Below are 22,192 nucleotides of genomic sequence, written 5' to 3' on the forward strand. Positions count from 1 at the left end.
CCCACAGGGCAGGGAACCCTGATTGCTCTTTGGGCTGACGAGGGAGGGGGACTTGACTGGGGGAGGGTGAGGGAAAGGGGAGGCAGCGGTGGGGAAGAGACAGAAATCTTTAATTCTTTAATTAATTAATAAAAAATAAATTTAAAAAAAGCATGTAGCATATTACCACAATATATTATGATAAGTTCTTATGGACTTATATATTCTGATATGAAAAGTAAATTCTGAGATTTTCATAATTCCCATGATGACCTACTGTTAGGAACACTCTTTTTACTAAACATGAGTGACAAATAGCTATGCATGAAGGATATGGGGATATGTAAAGAAGGATGCCTAGTAAATAAAAATGGAACCTTTGGAGTTCGGGTTTCACTCTACTTAATTTCACTGTCACAAGGAGACAGTAGACTCCTTTAGAACCTGATGTACCACAGAGAGACCATGCACATGCACAACACAACCACAGAATATGGTTTGAAAAACATTCTGTTCCTTGTGCCTGATTCTTTTGTCCTTTGTACAGAGAGTTTTTATTTGTTTGTCTTTCCTCCCTGACCATTTAAAAATGCTTTAAACTGATGCTGAACTATTTTGACAAATATATTTGATCTTCCTGACAAAAAAAAGAGAGAAATGCACAAAAATTGGAAACTTCCCATTCCAGGAAACAGGTGATTGAGTTACTGACAGACCATGCTTTTATTGAGAGTACCTGTAACAATCTGGCATAATTTTCACAATAACAGAATATGCTAATAGTTGAGATAAGAGAAGAATGAGGTGAAATTACAAGAAGTGGTCACTGTCCTAGTTCATAGGATTCCAATCTCCTGAAGTCATGTCTGCCAACCTCCAATGCTAAAGAGTAACTTTTGTAACTCCTGTGCCCTAAGGAGCACCCAGAATTCTTGGATTCTTCACCTAAAGGTAAAATCACAAACTAAGAAAAAGAGGTCAAATCTTTGGGAGAATGGTTTCTTGAAGCCTCTTACCTTTCCTCTATTTTTCATACAGGCAGTGACAAGCTGATCTGTGGTAAAGTGAAGTATCCACTTAGTCAGCCATCTACACGAAAGACTTCTGTAGCCTGGAGAACGCTATGAGATTGGTGCTTGAGGAAGGCTAATAAAGAGAGCAGAGTGTTCTGTGGTTTCCTGTTGGATCTTACATCTGAACTGGCATATGATGTTCATATGCCCTTTGAGTCATGCTCTTCACGAGACTGTTCTTGACAGTTAACTTGGCTCCTATCTCTAATCCTCTAGTCATGCCAATTACTATGATTTCCCACCCTGTTAGTTTAATTTGAAACAAGACCTACCTTTTAAGCTAGTCTAGGTATTCATCTTTCACAGATATTCCCAAGTGCTGGAATTGCAGGCAGAGCTCCAAACAGCATCAGTGTGGTTAGTAGGGATTTGAACTCATGCCCTTCCAAATTCAGGAAAAATATTTTACCCTCTGAGCCATCTCTCTCAGGACTATCTAGAAACATTTTTTATAATTACAAATCCCATTTCATCTTCCCAATCTATTTTAATACGAATGGGATTATTCACTGGGTTTGCTAGTTAGTGTGCTACTTTGTTAGTTTCTTGATAACCAGGAAGTAGGGTGATACAACTTATAGGATGCTTTGGTTCTCTGCCTTTTCAGCTTTACATTGCACAGGGCAAAGCCACTGACATCTCATATACAATCCTAAGTGGTAAGTCATCAGGCAATTCTCCTGAGTCCAGGCCACTCCACCACCATCCAAAGCTGCATTAGAGGGCACCAGAGGAACAGTCACCTCCTGCACTGACTGGGTGAAGAGGGAAGTGTCTGTTTTTCTGACTGGACAGACCCACTCTCCTGGCTAGACAGCCTAGCACTCTAGTGCCTAGGTCATGAGGCACTTCTTCCACCCCTCCCTCGCCAATACTAAAACAGCAGCTCATCAGCAGGAATGTTTCCTGTGGCCAGGTCACTCCACCAACATCTCCAGCTGCCCTGAAATCACAGCCCGCCCACATTCACTGACTGGAGTGAAAGTAGCAGGAGAGCGCCTTGGAGAGTCACAGGCACAATCGGCACCAATTAGAGAATGAGGCCATTCTACTGCAACCCATAACATGAGAGGCCCCTGGAGGAATGTCTTCCACCTGCATCATTTGGGGGAAGATCTCCAACAGCCTGTTAGCAGGCAAGACAATTATAGACAGTGTACTCTACCACCAGCCCCTGTGACACTGGAGGATACCCAGTGACACAGACTTTACTTACACCAATTGGAGAAAGAATCAACAGAGGCACCTATAATTACCTATTTGGGTACTTTATTAAGATGACAGAGGCACCTTAAAAGAAAATGAGAAATTCTCTTAAAGAAGTGGATTAAAAGACAGCCAATAATTGGGAGAAACTAATAAATCCTTAAAGAATGTCAGGAAACCCAAGAAAATCACAATCAAACAGGTGAAAGAAACAGTTCAATACTTCATAATTGAAATAGAAGAAATGAAGAAAACACAATCTGAGGGAATTCTGGAAATAGAAAATTAGGGTAAAAGGTCAGGAAGCATAGATGTAAGCTTAACCAACAGAATATAAGAGATAGATTTATTAGTAAGAAAAAGTCAGATCCTACGAATTCTTAATACAAAACAACCAGAAAATCTGGGAGATCATGAAAGACCAAACCGTCTCTAAAACTGACCACATACTTGGTCACAAAGCAAATCTCAACAGATAGAAAAAAATGGAATAATCTCCTGTATGTTATTGAATCTCCATGACTTAAAAATAGAATTCAGCAATAACACTAAATACATGGAGACTACACTCTCATGGAAATTGCACAACACTTAAGGGAATCACCACTGGGTCAAGAAAGAAATAAAAAATAAATTAAAGATTTTTATAATGCAATGAATATGAAGGAGCAATGTATACAAATTTATGAGACACTCTAACAACGTGCTAAGAAGAAAGTTCATTGCACTAAGTGTCTACTTAAAGAATTAAGTTGAAATATCAGTTCTGAACATTTATGTCCCATATATAAGGACACCCAGATTTGTAAACTACTGACTGTAACATCACTCCTGAAAGCTCTCTAAAAAGAGAAGCAAAAACACTGAGTGGGAGTAAATGACAGAAAATAATCAAACTACAGACTGTAACCAATAAAATAGAAACAAAGAGAACAATAAAAAGAATCAATGAAACAAAAAGTTGGTTCCCTGAGAAAGTCAATATGACAGACAAACCCTTATCCAAACTAATTAAAAAACAGAGAGATTATTTCCAAATAAACAAAATCATAAATGGAAAGGGAGATATAACAATAGACACCAAAGAAACTAGAGAATCATTAGGTCATACTTCAAAAACCTCAGAATTCTACCAGAATTTCAAAGAACTAATTCCTTTACTCCTCAAATTGTTCCACATAGCAGAAAGAGAAGGAACACTGACAAAATCTATGAGGCGACCGTTACCCTGTTATTCAAACCATACAAAAATCAACAAAGAAAGATAATTAAAACCAATTTGTCTCATGAACATTGATGCAAAAATACTCAGTACCACATTGGTAATGCAAATCTAAGAACACATCAAAAAATCATCCACCATGATTAAGTAGGCTTCATTCCAGAGAGCTAGAGATGGTTCAACCCACAAAAATCTGTCAATGTAATCCACCATATAAACAAATGGAAAGAAAAAAAAACCATGATCATCTCAATAGATGCTGAAAAGTCCTTTCACAAAATCCAACAGTCTTTCAAGAAAAAGGTCTTGGAGATCTCAGAATACAGGCACATACATACACATAGTAAAGGCAAAATACAGCAAGGTGACAGCCAACATCAAGCTAAATGGTGAAAAACTCAAAGCAGTTCCACTAAAATCAGAAACAAGACTAGGCTATCCACTCTCTTCATATCTATTCAATACTGTACTCAAAGTTCTAGTTAGGGCAAGAAAACAGAAAGAGATCAAGGGGAGACAAATTGGAAAGGAAGAAGTTGAATTTTTTCTATTTGTGGATGATATAATAGTATACATATGTGACTCCAAAAATTCTACCAGGGAGCTCCTACAGATGATAAATACCTTCAGTAATGTGGCAGGATGCAAGATAAAAGCCAACCAAAAAAAAAAAAACAACAAAACAAACAAACAAACAAAACAGCCCTCCTATATACAAATGATTAAGAAGCTGAGAAAGAAATCAGAAAAACATCATCCTTTACGACAGCCACAAATAACATAAAATATCATGAGGTAACTCTAACAAAATAAATGAAAGACCTATATGATGAGCATATTAAGTCCCTAAAAAATAAAAGCGAAGAAGATATCATAAAATGAAATGTCTCCCAAGCTCTTGCAAAATAGGATAAATGTAAAAATAGTAAAAATGGCAATCTTACCAAAAGCAATCCACAGACTCAAAGCAATCCCCACCAATATCCCATCAAAATTATTCACAGACCTCAAAAGAACAATAGTCAGTTTCATATATAAAAACAAAACTCCCAGATAGCAAAAATGATAATGTTCAATAAAGGAACCTCTAGAAGCATCACCATTCCTGACTTTAAGATTTACTATAGAGCAATAGTAATAACAGCAGCTTGGTATTGGCATAAAAGCAGATACATTGAATCAATTCCAAGACTTGAAACTAAGAAGATTCTGTATGGTAAATGACGTGGTAAATAAGATAAAATGGTAACCTACAGAATGGAAAAAAATCTTCACTAATCCCACATCAGACAGAGGACTGATATTCAAAATATATAAGGAACTCAAGAAACTAGACATCAAAACACCAAATAATCCACATAAAAATGGGGTAAAGATATAAATGGAAGTCTCAACAGAAGAATCAAATATGGCTAAAATACTCTTAAACAATTGTTCAGCATGCTTAGCCATCAGGGAAATGCAAATCAAAATGACTTGAGACACATGTCAGAATGGTTAATAGCAAATCATTGATGGCAAGTTTTGTTGTAGAGGGTTTGGAGTAAGAGGAACACTCCTCCCTTGCTGTGGGAGTGCAAACTTGTACAGCCACTATGGAAATAAGTATAATGGTTTCCCAGAAAATTGGGAATGATTCTACCTCAAGTTCTACCAATACCACACTGGGAGTACACCCAAATAATGCACATTCAAACCACAAAGATATGCTCTACTAAGTTCACAGGAGCATTATTCTTTTTTTTTTTTTTTTTTTCTTTTTTTTTTTTGGTAAAAGCAAAGAGCCTTTATTTTACGCAAGTTTGCAAACTCTGTCTCTCCGCATGTCCAATATATTGGAATAAATGAAGAGGCCCAAGCTCAGTTACAGTTGGTTTTTTTATTATTTATTTAGAATTTTCACCTCCTCCCATCCTCCCATTTCCCTCCCAATCCCCCCACTCTCCCTCCCCCTCATTCTCTAGATATAAGAGAAGTCAGGGTGTGCTGTCTTGTGGGAAGTCCAAGGTCCCCACCTTCATCCAGGTCTAGGAAGGTGTGCATCCAAAAAGACTAGGCTCCCAAAAAGCCAGTACATGCAGTAGAATCAAAATCCAGTGTCATTATCATTGGCTTCTCAGTCCGTCCTTATTGCCAGCCACATTTAGAGAGTCTGGTTTGATCACATGCCCATTCAGACCCAGTCCAGCTGGTCTTGGTGAGCTCCCATTAGATCAGTCCTACCGTCTTAGTAGGTGGACACACCCCTTGTGGTCCTGACTTCCTTGCTCATGTTCTCCCTCCTTCTGCTCTTAATCTGGGCTTTGGGAACTCAGTCCAGTGCTCCAATGTGGGTCTCTGTCTCTATCTCCATCCCTCGCTAGATGAAGGTTCTATGGTGATATACAAGATATCCATCAGTGTGTCTATGATAGAAGGCCAGTTCAGGCACCCTCTTCCCTGTTGTCCATGGACCTAGCTGGGGAAATCTCCTTGGACACCTGGAAACCCCTCTAGAGCCAAGACACTTGCCAACCCTAAAATGGCTCCCTTAATTAAGATATCTTCTGCCCTGCTCCCATATCCACCCTTCCTCCATCTCAACCGTCCCATTCCCCCAAACTCTCCCCATCTTCCCCTTCTCCTTTCTCTCTCCCCATCTCCCCTTCCTCGCAACCCACCCCACCCCCATGCTCCCAACTTTTGCCCAGCAATCTTGTCTACTTCCAATATCCAAGAGGATAACTATATGTTTTTTATTGGGTTCACCTTCTTATTTAGCTTCTCTAGCATCGTGAACTATAGGCTCAATGTCCTCTGTTTATGGCTAGAATCCACTTATGAGTTAGTACATACCATATTCCTGTTTTTGGGTCTGAGTTATCTCACACAGTAAAGGGTTTTCTATTTCCATCCATTTGCATACAAAATTCAAGATGTCATTTTTTTAACTGCTGAGTAGAACTCTAAAGTGTACATTGCCACACCTTATTTACCTATTCTTCTTGGTATTGGCATAAAAACAGAGATGTTGACCAATGGAATTGAATCGAAGACCCGGATATTAACCCACAAACTTATGAACATCTGATTTTTGACAAAGGGGCTAAAAGTATACAATGGAAGAAAGAAAGCACCTTTAACAAATGGTGCTAGAATAACTGGATGTCAACCAGTAGAAGAATGAAAATAGATCCATATCTATCACCATGCACAAAACTCAAGTCCAAATGGATTAAAGACCTCAATATATATCTGACCACACTGAACCTGATAGAAGAGAGAGTGGGAAGTAGTCTACAATACATGGGCACAGGAGACCACTTCCTACATATAATCTCAGTAGCACAGACAATAAGAGCAACAATGAATAAATGGGACCTCCTGAAACTGAGAAGCTTCTGTAATGCAAAGGATACTGTCATTAAGACAAAAACGCAACCTACTGAATGAGAGAAGATCTTTACCAACCCCACATCACACAAAGGTCTGATCTCCAAAATAAATAGAGAACTCAAGAAACCAGACTTTAAAATGCTAATTAACCCAATTAAAAAATGGGGCACTGAACTGAACAGAGAATTCTCAAAAGAAGAAGTTCAAATGGCCAAAAGACACTTAAGGTCATGCTCAACCTCCTTAGCGATCAGGGAAATGCAAATCAAAACAACTTTGAGTTATCATCTTACACCTGTCAGAATGGCTAAAATCAAAAACACCAATGATAGCCTATGCTAGAGAGGTTGTGGAGTAAGGGGAACACTCATCCATTTTTGGTGGGAATGCAAACTTGTGCAACCACTTTGGAAATCAGTGTGGCAGTTTCTCAGGAAACTGGGAGTCAACCTACCTCAGGTTCCAGCATTTCCACTCTTGGGAATATACCCAAGAGATTCCCAATCATACTACAAAAGAATTTGTTCAACTATGTTTATAGCAGCACTATTTTTAATAGCCCGAACCTGGAGCATTATTCTTAATAGTCAGAACTGGGAAACTACCTAGATGCCTTTCAACCAAAGAATTAATAAAGAAAATATGATACATTTTTCAAAATGGAATATTACTCAGCAGTAAAAAAAATGACATTGGAATTTGCAGGCAAATGGAAAGAACTAGAAAATACCATTCTGAGTGAGGTAAACTAGACCCAGAAAGACAAACAGGGTATGAACTCATGCATAAACAGATATTACACTTAAAGAAAGGATAACTAAGCTACAATCCACAAACCTGAGAAGTTAGGTTAAAAAAATGGACATTAAGAGAGACTTGCTTGGATGCCCCTGGGAACGGGAAATAGATAAGATCTCCTGAGTAAACTGGGAGCACATAGGGGTGGGATGTGTTACCTGGATGGAGAAAACAACATTAGGGAATGGGAATGGGAGGGACAGAGAGGGAGAGCAAGGAAAAAGATATATTGATAGAGGGAGCTATGATGGGGTTAAGAGGAAACCTGGTGCCACTGAACTATTCAGTAATCCACAAGGATGACTCCAGCTAAGTTTCCAAGCAATAGTAGAGAGGGTGCCTGAACTGGCCTTTCCAGTAATGAGATTGATGATCACCATGATTGTCATCACAGAACCTTGATCCAGTAGCTAATGGAAGCATTGCAGAGACCCTCAGCGAAAAAGTCGGCCAAGCTCCCAGAGTTCTCTTGAAGAGAAAGAGGAGGTATTATAAGAGCACAGTGTTTAAGATCACGACGGGGAAACCCAAAGAGACAGCTGATCCAAGCTGGTGGGAGCTCACTGACCCTGGACTGACAACTGTGGAAACTGCAAAGGACAGGACTAGGCACTCTGAAAGTAGGTGACAGTTCTGTGGCTTGGGCACTCTTTGGGGCCTCTGGAAATGGCACAAGAATTTAATTCCTAGTGCAAGAACTGGCTTTTGGGAACCATTCTCTATGGGGGGATAAATTCCTCAGTCTCAATACAGGAGCCAAGTGTCTTGGTCCTGCTTCAAGTAAAAATGCCAGAGTTTGATTACTTACCCTTTCTGAGAAGTGGATGGGGGTTATGTTGGATAAGGTGGCGGATAATAGGAGTGGGGGGGACTGAGAACCATGGTTGGTTTGTAAATCAAAAAAATACTTTTAACTAATAATGAATAATTAATAAAAATAAATGAAATGTTAACAGCAAATACATATAAAAAGCAATACTAAGAGACAACTTAAATTCACGTACTACATTTACTATGTCTAAATATTTGAAATGACTTCTGTCCCCATGTGATATTTATTAGATTTGTTTTGTAAGTAAAGCTGATGTGTGATCTTTCCCTGTTTGAACTATGTGAATTTTGTAATGACTTTGGTTGTGGTGTTACATTTTCCTGATTTTTGTTAAAGTGACATGAAAGACAATACATGTATATGTTATATAAGATATAAAACTTTGAATGGGTAAGACTTATGTACAATCTTATCATACTTGAAAGTAACAGCACTTAATAAGAAATCTGCCTCCAAGTGTACAGATGAAAAGTTCCTAGAGTAACTTGACAAGAATCCTAGGAAATGATCTTTTAGATTTTGGATGCTGAAAGAACAGACACACATTTGTACATATGTGAGTCAACTTTTAGTTATAAAAAATTCATCAGTGTTTTTTAAAACATTTACTTCACTTATTTAATTAACATGTATTAACTACAATGTAGTACAAGGTCTGATGATAATCAAGAAGACTATTCTTTGTTGAGACCTATGAAAATAAAACCTTTCACTTTAATGAGACAATTTTGGAGTAAATTAAAAGAAACTTGTTACAAATAGGATGGTCATTCCGTGTCTATTAAGTGTTGTGACCTAAGGAATTGTAGACTTCCCTATACTCTTTTCAGGATTCTGCAGAAGAGATTGGTCAACACTGGGGACAGATCTAGACCCAAGGGAGGGTGAAGCTCATACAGGGATGTGGTGAAATCCTGATAAAGTCACTCAAGGGACTCTACAGTCACATTTTATTGATAGGCCCTGTGGTGTTTAATGTTAACAGAATGTGTGTTATCTTAACTATTATGAGATCAGGAACTAAAGAAAAGAGAACTTAAAAAATCCTCCATTTGATAAGGGCATTATCTCTCAAATAATATTTGTCTACCCAAATCAGAGATTTTTTCACTAATACAACGTTTATGCACTTCTCTGCAGAGGACTAGTTCCACATTCACCCTCTATGGAGAATCATAGGTTCTCCTCCAACAATCAACCTCCTATAAGGGTTTCTGGAGAATCAACTAGAAGGTCTGTCACTGACGAGGTGATGACATACAGTTAAGAGCCAACACAGAAATAGCTATGTCCTCTTGAACAAAGGGAAGAGAGATTATAGGGCCCAAGGGGTCAAGGTCATGATGGGGGAACCCCCATAGACAGCTGAACTGAGCTCATGGGAGCACATAGACCCTGGACCAACAGTTAGGTAGCCTGTATGAGACTGACCTAAATCCTCTGCATGTGAGTGACAGCTTTGTAGCTTGGTTTGTTTGTAAGGCTCCAAGCACTGAGATCAGAACTTATCCCTGGGACTTAACTGACTTTTGAGAACCTGTTTGTCATGCTGTATTACCTTGCCAAGCCCTAATGGAGGTGGAGGAACTTGGTCCTATCTCAACATGATGTACCATGCTTTATTCAAATTTATGGGAGGCCTTCCTCTTTCTGAATGGAGAAAGAGAAGGAATGGATGGGGAGAGAGGTAGATGGGAGCAAGAAGGAGAGAAAGGGAGGATAGGAGGGAGGAAATTGGTTGATTGTAAAATGAAATAAAAAGTTAATTAAATAAAATTAAATTCTAAAAAAAAAAGAAAATCATGCCTCCTAATTTCCCCAGGGAAGTTTAGCATTCCTTCTGTTTGCACATGTGGCAAATACTGGTCATGAGCTTGTCTACCAAGCAGGGAGATGCAATAGATGGTGTTTACTGAGAACTTGCCAGAGTTTATGAATGTGTTCAGTAATGAGTATATTTCTGCACTATCGGGTGTTTAAAGCAAATGTGGGAAAGGTAATGGAGCTGATGTATGACAGTGAGGCAGGGAAATGTCAGGGGTAATTATTAAATGATATTTTTTAAGGTCTTATTATAAAGCAGCCCATTGTTTCCCATAGATGAACTCCCAATTTAAACACTGGGGAGAAGAATTGATCAAGGAAATTAGTGGAAATGTAAAAATAAACTTATTGGTATGTTGAGTAAGATTGTTATTAATAATATCAGTGTTAATAAAGACACAGAAATTCAGCCTGATTAGTGTACTGGTCATTTACATGTATGTACTAGAAGTTAATGCGTGTATCCCAGGGTCCATGAGGTGACTACTGCTCATATTCTCATTTTACTGGTTAGGAGAACTGGATGAAGACATGTCTCATGAACTGGTGTCCATGGGGCAGTGTCACTTTGTTAACACAGAGGACATAATATCCAGGTGTCTTGGCCAACTACACATGGAGGGGGAGACATCAAGAAGAAATGAGTGAGTCAAATCTAAAAGATGAGTTTTCCAGCAAATTTTTGAAATCGAGAAAGAGAAAGCAATTGAATGAGAGGAGGAAATGTAGATCAGCCAAATGATGTAGGCAGCTGCATGATCCCTTTCTTACTTCAGAAAAGACAACTGTCAATCATCCACACTGCTAAGGACTCACCCGATAGGCAGAAACTAAGTGGAAAGAGGTGGCATACTCTATTAGACCTGAAAACGGCATTGGTCTGAAGCATCAGTCACATGTTCCTCCAGTCTGGCACTGTGGCTGGTGAGTAAACTGAAGGAAAACCATGAGGTCTCTTATCCTCTCTCAGGACCCCTTGTCTTTTCATTCCCTGCAGTGAACACACTTTGCATTTCTATTTTTGAATGTGGTTTTGTTCATGTCCCTTTCATTAAATCAATGCACTATGAACTCTAGACTTGTCTGGTGTTTGTGACTCTAACCACAGCCTCCAGCACACGTGCATTAGAGAGTGCGAGGTTCAGCATATAGTGATGTTGCTGAGATCACAATGTCTAGTGCAGGTTCAATAACAGTTTCAGTCACCTAAATCCATGTTCATAACTTACCCGTTTCATAGTTATAAGAAATGTTACCTCCACTATGGTCCTGAGTAAAACCTTCACACACGTAAAAGGTGACTGTCAACCAGGGGCTTATAGACACTCCCATTTTCCCATTGACTTCTGTCTTCTTCTGCAACATAGTGATTCTCAATTAAGCTTTTAATACTGGATGACAGCATTTGGCTTAATGCTGAGAAATAAAGTTGGATAGAGGTTTTTGCAAATATTCCATGGTGTTGGTCACTATGTGAGGATCACAGATTCCTCTTCCTCAGAAACAATGCTGATCCATTTCAGAGTCAGGTACAACTAGGGAGATGAGATGAGTTCTCCCCAGATGTGTCAACGTCTAACAATTTCTTTTACCCTTTAAGTTACTTTCATACATATAGAAACATACCCACTTATATAATCAATTTAAAACAAAATACCTATGTACTCCTATTTAATCACTTCATTCCATTCTCAAGTTAGCAATGGTAGCAGTAAGACCATTCCACAAAAGTGACACTACATAAGAAGACACAATCATACTGGCAGAATATAACAGGAAAAGTCAGTTTGCTGCTGAGATAGAGAAAGTTCATGGAAATACAAACTGTGTGGAGGATCTGGAAAGACATAAAAACATAAAACGCTTTCATTTCCCATTAGTATCCAATATTTTATCTTTAAACTCTTCTGCATCCTGGCAAAAGACCTTACTGTACCTTGGCAATGGGTTCACAGCCAGGCTGCCTTCTCATTTACCTGTGTATAACCACACATGACAGTAGTCAGGAAGAGAACAACTTGCTATTGTGTTTATTTTTTTTCTTTGTTTTACTTTTGATTCTCTTTCTTTTTCTCAGTCTCACTCTGTCTTTCTGTGTCTGTTCCTCTACTTGCCTGTCTCTCTGTCTTTCTCTCCCCCTCTGTGTGTGTGCGTGTGTGTGTCTGCGGTAGGATATTAATTGATAGTTCTACAGTAACCCTGACTAAGTAATACTACCTTCCATATGGCCCTTTCCCACAACCACACAACCATAGATACCCACAGCCAATTTTCTATTCTTATAACTTTGCGCCATTCCTTCAGTCTTGGTAATATTTGTGTTTCTCTGATAAAATATTCCACATATTTCTCTCAGAGCTCCATTTATCATGGTAAAACTCTACATCAAAATTCTCAGTTACCCTTTTATTTCCTGTCTTCTGTTTTTTTGGGATGTAAAAACAAATACCAAGGATGTGATGAAAAACATCTGTGAATAAAAAGATAATAAAGAATAAAGACATTACAAGAGTTTGGAAATTTGTCTTCACTGACATCATGTCTAAAACCAGGATCCAAAATACCAGGCATTTCCAGATTAACAGTGGACAGTGACATGTGTGTCTGGAAGAAAAAGAACAGTTTGTGTAAGCTTCCTAGCTGGATGTGAAGAACAGCCACAGCCTTCACAGAATAGAGAAGGTGCATATGTGGAGACTAGAGGAGAGCAAGAGATAAAATAAACCATGCATGACAGGAGCACATCCGTGCACTATCACTGAACTAAGGGTCAGAGAACATCACATGGGCATCAGTTTCCTATTGAGTAAGAAACACTTTCTTATCACAGATAACACAAGTGATTCTCTGGTGCCTGAGTACATTAGATAAGACAACTTCTTCTATAATATGATCCTCACTTAGAAGACAGAAGTTCATTTAGGGTGAGATAATAACTGCCTGCTTCTAGGCAACTCTGAGCTGCTTTTGTGAAGCAAATTTCTTCTAACTGAAATAATTCCTCCAAGAGGAAGGAGGGAGGCTCCTGAGGCTCTCTGACCTGCTGCAGTATCAAGATTCTCTGTGTATTTTCCATCTTTGTGCTACTTTATTTTAACCTCTATTTCTTTTATTTTTACTTTTACTTTTTGAGACGATTCTCTGTATATCTTTGTCCTGGAGTAACTCTGTATACCAGGCTGTCCTTGAACTCACAGAGATCCACTTGTCTCTGCCTCCCAAGTGCTGGGATTAAAGGTGTCTGCCACCACACCTTGAATTCACAGAGGTCTGTCTGCCTCTGCCTCCCAAACTTTGGGATTAAAGGTGAGTGCTAGCACACCTTCAAGTTACAGAGGTCAATCTACCTCTGCCTCCCAAGTGTTGGGATTGAAGGTGTGTACCACCACACCCAAACTACTCTTTCTTTCTTTCTTTCTTTCTTTCTTTCTTTCTTTCTTTCTTTCTTTCTTTCTTTCTTTCTTTCTTTCTTTCCTTCCTTCCTTCCTTCCTTCCTTCCTTCCTTCCTTTCTTTCTTTCTTTCTTTCTTTCTTTCTTTCTTTCTTATTTTTAAGGAATTTAACCCTTTTTAAGCCTGCATATATTTTTTAAAAACTGTAAACCATTTAGAGATTTTTTTGAATCTCTCTTTACTGTATCTCTCTCTCTTTTCTGACTACACAAGTCTTTACCAAACAACATGGGTAGAATTAAAGCCGTGGCTTTGACAGCTGGATCTAATCCGTTCCTTGGCTTTTTGTGATTCCAGCCTCATGGCTGAGGTACCGGCTGTAGCCATGTTTATTGTCACAACTCTATGGCATTTTAAGGTCCTTGTGAGTAAGCAAGCTTCAACAGTCAAATGTTCTCTCTGTAGCTGACCCCCTGACTCAAAGTGTCAGAGTTTGTCCTGGCAGGACAGCCCAGAAAGCCAGCATTTTAAAATGGCACAGCTTTTTTTCCTGCTATCACTGAAAACTGAAAAACATGTGGTCAGCTTTTTATAAACACCATTTAAGTGTTTTGTGGCAGGACCTCTTAAAGAGCTGCAGGGTTTTGCAGCTAAAGTTAATTGAGGAAGCCTCTCTTAAATGAGAGTGATTGCTTGCCTCTAGCAAGCAGAGCAGACCCAAGAAATTGCTGCTACAAAGAAAACATGCTTTAGTCTATTCTTCCTTCCATAGTGTGACCTTCCATCTTCTGATTTGTGCTCTTATTTCCAGCTCAGGTGCATGGAACAAATCCTCATAAAATAAATATAAGTAAACCATTCCTCTCTAGTTACTCTGTAAAATATTTGATCACAGTGAAGCAAAAACTAATCCACCACCTTTACTGCTCAGTGTATGCTGAAATACATTTTTACTATGATGAACTGCAATTATTGTAGTGAATGATTGTTCTATCCCATCATTTGTAGGAGACTCAAAGGTTCTTGTGCTCACAGATAAGCACCAGCAAAACCAGTTAAACATGCAGTGTTTTCATTTTAAAGGGAGAAAAGATTAATGTGTTATCCACCTCAAATGCTGGAAGAGGATGTTGTTAGTAGCCTGGTGACTTTTGTGCTATCTGCAAAGACCACATCAGATCCTCTATTAATTCTTATCAAGAGCTTATTTTTCATTGGTAAATCTACATAATCCATCTGTATGGAAGATGTTCCATAATCTATAAAAACACTTTTGACTTAGTTACATCTTAAGCTTTATTGTCAAGATAGAATTGAGTATATATCATCACCTGGAAAAGTCTTGAAATTGTTCTATGTTTATACATGCCTAAAATAAAATACCTCTGAACAAAAAGAGGCTACTGAGTCAAGTTAAACTGAACTTTCTTCTTACCTCCCCTGCGTGGACATTCTGATGGCCATGGTGCTTGCAGAGCTCCACCACACCATCGAGCCATTGGATATGCTTTACTGTTATTTTCTTGAAGATTATTTTTACAGGGTTTTGCTTCAAATATATTGGTCTGTAGCTCTTAGTGTAATTCATGTCTGTTCCTCCTTAATTGTTAAATGGATCTCACCAGAGATTTTTGTGGTCTGAGATTTTTCTAGACTAAGACTTTTAATTGTTAAGTCAGTGTCATTGCTTTCTGTTTGTTTGTTTGTTTGTTTGCTTGCTTGCTTTAAGTGTTTGTTTCATGTATAAATCTCATTCTCTCTCTCTTCCACCCCTCTCTCTGGCTCTACCCCCCACCCCCCGTGCATGTGTGTGTGTGTCCCTGAGAACCTGTATGTGTATCTGAAGGGAATGGTATCTCTGGTCCTCATGGAAGCCAGAAGCATGGGATATTTCTGGAACTGGAGTTACATATGACTGGGTCCTCCTTAGTATGGATGCTGTAACCAAGCTTAGGACTCTTCAAGAGTAGCATATGCTTTTTACGGCTGCATCACCTCCCCAGGCTCATCACCAATTTATGTTTTCCTGAATATATTGTTGTGAGGTGTGGTGTGTATGTCTCCAGACCTGTTCATTTTTACTAGCCTACCATCCTTTTAACATCTACATGCTCATAAGAATCTCTAATACTTGTTTGCATTTCTGTGGTATCAGACCTGAAAACTTTCTCACCAACAGTAGTATACATATTTGAGTCCTAAATCTCTTATTCTAAGTAGTTATAGATGAAAGATTTTCAATTCAATTTCTTTTTTAAATCTGGAGTCAGAGGAACTGCCATTGTGCCGCAGGTCACTGCTTATTTCTTTAAGAAGCAGTTCTTTGTTTTGTTCATTGCTGTTTTGTTTGAATCTTTACTTCATTTACATCTTTTCTGATATTTATTAATTATTTCCTTCAAATAATTTTGATTTTGCTTTCTTGTTTTCTAGCTCCTTGAGATGTGCAGATAATTTTTCATTATTTACTTATTTGGAAAATGTATTAAAACTAATTTCAAAAGTCCTTATAGGCTTTCACAGTCCTAATGCACTTTAAACATCCAAAGTCAAATAGAAATACCTCCCATGCTCTTGGATGGGATCCACATAATAAAATTGGAAATCTTACAAGAAGAAATCTACAGATTCAATGCAATCCCCATTAACACAATCCTTCACAACCTCAAAAGTGTTCTGGTGGAAGTTCCACTCTAGCCCCTGATACTCATATACCAAAGAATCTGGGGTAATTAGGTGGAAGTCCCACTGCGCGCTCTCTCTCTAGACCCAGCCTTCCCCATTAAGATCAACAAAAGAGGCCCCTCCACACAGAAAGCCTGCCATTGGTAGATACTCCACAGAGATTTCACAGACATGCCTACTACCTATTTAAAACCTAGCCCATAGATCTGCCGTGTGTACCCTTGTGTCCTGTCTCCTATCCTCCTGGGTTCCACCCTGGAGTGTTCTACTTTGCATTGCCCTGTTTATTAAATTCGGATTTATTAATTTGGTCTGATTTGACTTATTGCATTGGCAGTGAAGGAATCCAGCAACCAGGGATTCAATACTTACCAGAATGAACAATACTCAATTTAATATGGAACATCAAAAATTAATCTAGGATAGCTAAAACAATCCTGCACAATAAAGGAATGTCTGACAGTATCACCATCCCAGTCTTCAAGCTCTACTCTAGGGCTATAATAACAACAGCTTAGTATTGGCATAAAAACAAACACATGGATCATTGTAATTGAATTAAATACCTCGAAAAAGTCCACACAGGTGTAAACACTTGATTTTTGACAAAGAAACCAAAATTTTAAAGTGGACAAAAAGAAAGCATCTTCAACAAACATTGTTGGCATAACTGGATGTGAACATGTAGAAGAATGGAAATAGGTCATATTTGTCATCCTGCACAAAACTCAAGTCCCAGTGGATCAAAGGCCTCAGCATAAACTCAGTTACAGTGAAGCTGATAGAAAAGAAAGAGGGAAGTAGCCTTGAATGCATTGGTGCAGGAGACTACTTCCTAAATATAATACCAGTAGCACAGAGAAAGAGATCAAAAATTAATAAATGGCACCTCCAGAAACTGAAAAGCTTCTGTAAGAGAAAGTACAGTGTGAATAAGACAGATCAACATCCTACAGAGTGGAACAATATTCTCACCAACCCCACATCTCACAGAGGGCTGATCTCTAAATATATAAAGATTTCAGAAAACTAAACAACAAAATATCAAATAATCCAATTAAAGAATGGAGTAGGTATTCCTTACCAGCCTGCAACCAAGTGAGATACCTGCTTCCAGGCTGTACCCACACCCCTGCCACACACTGGACACTGTCCCACCAAGATACATTCTGCTACCCAATCGCAAACACCTGAATTCTAACCATGGTCAACACTCCCTAGCAATATTATTAGACAACATAGGCTAGTCTCTCTCTCTTTCTCCCTTTCCCTCTCTCTCTCTCTCTATGTCTGTTGAAGGAGACAGGGCATGCTTTTCATCCTGGCTGCCCAGCTAGCTTAACCCTTGAAATAATCACACAGAAACTATTTTCATTTAAACACTGCCTGGCCCATTAGTTCTAGCCTCTTCTAAGCTAACTCTCACATCTTGATTCAACCCATTTCTAATAATCTGTATGTCACCATGAGGTTGTGGCTTATTGGGAAACATTCAGCACGTCAAACCTGGCAGCTCCATGGGGGCTCTCTCTCTGCCCTTCTTCCCAGCATTTCATTCTGTCTACTCCACCTACCTTAATGCTGCCCTATCAAAAGGCCAAGGCAGTTTCTTTATTCAACCAATGAAAGCAACACATAGGCAAAGATCCTCCTACACCCCCTCCTTCTCTCTCTCTGTTGCATGTGCATGTGTGGTGGTAGAGCATGTGCTAATACAGACCAGAAGTATTGTATCCCTCTAGCTGTATTTACAGGTAGTTGTGAGTTGCCTGGTGTGCATATTGGAAGAAAAGCCATCCCTCTGTAAGAATGTGTGTGCTGAAGATCTTCTCCCACTCAGTAGGATGCCTTTTTGTCTTAATGACAATGTTCTTTGCTTTACAGAAGCTTTTCAGTTTCAGGAGGTCCCATTTATTCACTGTTGCTCTTGTTGTCTGTGTTACTGGGGTTATACTTAGGAGATGGGCTCCTGTGCTCATGTGTTGCAGTCTACTTCCCACTTTTTCTTCTATCAGGTTCAATGTGGTCAGATTAATAGTGAGGTGTTTAATCCATTTGTACTTGAGTTTTGTACATGTTGATAGATATGGATCTATTTTCATTCTTCTACAGGTTGACGTCCAGTTATGCCAGCACCATTTGTTGAAGATGCTTTCATTCTTCCATTGTATAATTTTAGCTCCCTTGTCAAAAATCAGGTGTTCAAAATTTAAAAAAAAAAAAGTGAAAAAAAATCAGGTGTTCATAGGAGCTCACCAAATCCAGCTGGACCAGGATTGAATGAGCATGTGATCAAACTGAACTCTCTGAATGTGGCTGAAAATGGGGGCTGACTGAGAAGACATTGATAAAGGCACCGGGACTTGTTTCTACTCCATGTACTGGCTTTTTGGGTCCCTAGTCTATTTAGATGCAAAGCTTCCTAGGCCTGGATTAGTGGGGAACTTGGACTTTCCACAGGGCAAGGCTCCTTGCCCTCTCTTAAGGAGGGAGGGGGAAGAAGGAGGATGAGTGGGGGAGCAGGAGGAGAATGGGAGGAGAGGAGGAAATGTAAATTTTTGAATGAAAAAATAAAAAAAGAATGTGTGTTTGTTAGCTGTCAATTAACATCTTCATCCTCACCATTTTTGTGTCTTCATGAATGTATGGTGAGTGGTGATGTTCATATCTCTATGTATGCCATATCTATTAACCTGCCAACCTTTATGCATCTATAATCTCATGACACTCTCTAAAGAACTTTTTCATTTCCATGACATCAGTGCTAATGTTTTTCACCCATGATATTGTTTATTTGAGTCCTATTTGTTGTTTATTTGAGTCTGTTTTTCTAAATTAATATGAAAAGAAGATTTAGAATTTAGTTAATTTTGTAAGAAGCAGTTCTTTGTTTTGTTAATTGTTGCTTTTGAATCTTTACTTTTCTCTAATATTTATTACTTATTCCCTTTCACTAATTTTGATTTCTGCCTTCTTTTCTAGATCTTTGAGATGTCCAGATGTTTCTTTCATAATTTTCATTCTTGCATAGGTGAGGGGATGCCGCAAACATCAAAAGTATACCTGTACAGATCATAGACAAACTTTGGAGGTCACTCTTCTCCTTACACTGTGTGAATAACAGAAATGGAACTCAAGAGTTCAGGCTTAGTAGCAAAAGCCTCCTACTGAGTACTGTTGATTCTACAGTTAAGTCTTCTATTTTTTTCACTTCTTTTTTATAGGACCCATGTTCTACACTCCACCTGTCTTAACTCCCTTCTTTGTCATAATGGTGTGGTTTCTTTATACTACTCTGGTTTGTGGATCAGTATTGGTCAACACAAACTTAGACATATCTTGAAAGAAGTTCTCCCAAATGAGGAATTAATTTTTATCATTCTGGCTTGTAACATCTCTGGGGTAATTTTCTTGATTAATCACTAATTTAGGATGGCCCAACTACCATGGACATTTCCACCTCCACTCACATGGCCCTGGGCTATATAACAAAGCCAACTGAGAAATCCATAGAGTTAGCCAGCATGTAGCACTTCTTCATGCCTTCTGTTTCAGTTCTGAAGTGAAGCTTCCTGTCCTGAGTCCCTGACTTGGCTTCCAACAATAGACTAGATGCAGGATATGTAAGCCAAATACTCACTTTACTTCCCATGTTACTTTTGGACATAGGCTTTATCACAGCAATCAAAAGCAAGCTAGGACATGTTGCTTCTGTGGTTCTTTCAGGTTATATATTCAGGTATAAAGATTTGGAGTTAGGATACACAAATATGAAATATCATGTAGTGTTTAGCTTTCCTGGTCTGTCTTATTTTATAGTGTTCTACTGTCTAGTTTACTCATTTAATTGCAAATTTCATGACTTCAGTTTCTTGTTAAACATTCTCCACTTGTATTTTTCTATTCTTTAGCTGAAGAACATCTAGAGTTTTTTTCAATTCCTAGCTCTTGTGAATTGAGAGTCAATTCAAATGACTGGGAAATTATCTGTGGAGTAGGATGTCAAGTTCCATGGGAATTTGCCAATGAATAGTTTTACTGAGCCATACAATTGCTTACTTTCAGGATTTTGAGAATTCTCCATAGTGATATCCATAGTGACTGTTTAATGGTCGCACCATGACAGTGGGCAACATTTTACTAAACTCCATTCCATTCTCAAATTCTTTTATTCTTTCCACTGACCCAATAGGTAACTTTTATTGTTTAAGAATAATTATTCTTGATTTTTTCTTTAGATATAAGTCATAAATTCACTATTTAGTATGACATTTAAAATGTCAAGTAGGTGTTTGTACATGTTACAGTTTCCCACAGAAAGATAAGCATCTTTCTAGTACCAACGTAGTCTCACACATGTGGCTCTGTACAGCTCTATAGTCAAAGAGGTTGGCAATATTCTTGTACATGAGAATACACTCTGAGCATAGATTGGTCTAGGTTCCCATATCAGACAGAAGTCTGAGAGTGAGCCCAAGCTTGTCTGACTGTGAACTCACAGCCCATCACAATAAGCATAGAATGGAAATGCATATGGTGTGAGGTTAAGCTGTTGAGACAAACTTGTGACCCTAGCATATTTCAGTAAGGACTGATTCAAATAGTTATTATCTGAACTGTGTCCTTATGAAATCCTCTAGACTATAGTACAGTTCTTCCCAGGATAAGGATTTTTCTACTCAGTACAAAGTTCTAAGACTTAGAGTCCTGCTTCGTAACAACTATAAATTAGGCCTTACCACATACTATGTTGTGAAAGATTTCTGTACTATTAGTAAAGGAAGTGCCTTTGGATTCCTAGACTGATTTTAGGCAAAGTGACACTGAATCCCAAAGCTTTAAGAATTTTCAGAACCTTAGCATTGTTCCAAAGCTTAAAGCAGACCTGTGATGATGAACATCAAAACATTGATCTGTATCACTGGAGCAGAGTTTTCAGCCTGGTCCAAAATAATTTTAGAGTTTTGTATATGACCATTGCCTTGGTGATTGTTGTGTTATTCAAAGATGGAGGGTAAGTGATCGATATGCTCCCTTGTACACAAAGACTGCTAACAAACTTATGTGTAGCTGAGCCTCATAATCACAGCAATATGCACATTCTTTGTAAGAGATCATGTGCCTACAGTATGATTGGCAGTTGATGGAGGAAAGTCATTGGTTAATTAATAAAGAAATTGCTTGGCCCTGATATGTTAGAACATAGGTGGGGGAGTAAACAGAACAGAATGCTTGGAGGAAGAGGAGGTAAGCTATGACGCCTCAGACAGACGCCATGCAGCTCATTGCCAGGGCAGACAGGATGAAGCTCTGACCCAGGATGGATGTAGGCTAGAATCTTTCCGCTAAGTGCACCTTGGGGTGCTACACACATGATTAGAAATGGGATAGTCCAGGTGCAAGGGTTAGCTGAGAAGAGGCTAGATATAATGGGCCAAGCAGTGTTTAAAAGAATACTATTTGTGTGTTGTTATTTCCTGTAAAGCTAGCCGGTGGCAGGAGCTGGGTGGAGGAATGCAACCCACAGCTCCTTCAACAGGAAGTGATGTAGGCAGATACTCAATCCTGTCCACTGTGTGCATAGGTCTCAGTTAGATGATTCCTTATGCAACTCTATCTCTAGTCCTGATCTGTCTTTACAGTTTCTCTTCTTCTAGTGTGAGACCATTTTCTTAAAGACTTGACACTGATCTCTAAGCAAAACTCTCTGCTTTTCTCCTTCTCATCTACACAGCAGGTCAAGTATTACTCCTGCCTTAGTCTGACCCACACCATTGGAGGATGAGAATTAAAGAGAGATGTTTTCT

At 38.8% G+C, this 22,192-nt stretch overlaps 1 protein-coding gene across 1 annotated transcript in view; it reads right to left on the reverse strand.

Moving 5' to 3' along the window:
• Positions 1 to 1,079, reverse strand: part of LOC126488558 (mas-related G-protein coupled receptor member B2-like) — a 25,355-nt gene extending 24,276 nt beyond the window's left edge. Inside the window, exon 1 of the mRNA XM_050122103.1 lies at positions 996 to 1,079. The gene's annotated coding sequence lies outside the window, so the exon portion shown is untranslated. The remainder of the gene's footprint in view (positions 1 to 995) is intronic.
• Positions 1,080 to 22,192: the final 21,113 nt, after the last annotated feature.

This window comes from Alexandromys fortis, unplaced genomic scaffold (assembly GCF_014885135.2).
Source record: "Alexandromys fortis isolate MF-2015 unplaced genomic scaffold, M_Fortis_MF-2015_v1.1 scaffold_170, whole genome shotgun sequence".
Lineage (NCBI taxonomy): Eukaryota > Metazoa > Chordata > Mammalia > Rodentia > Cricetidae > Alexandromys > Alexandromys fortis.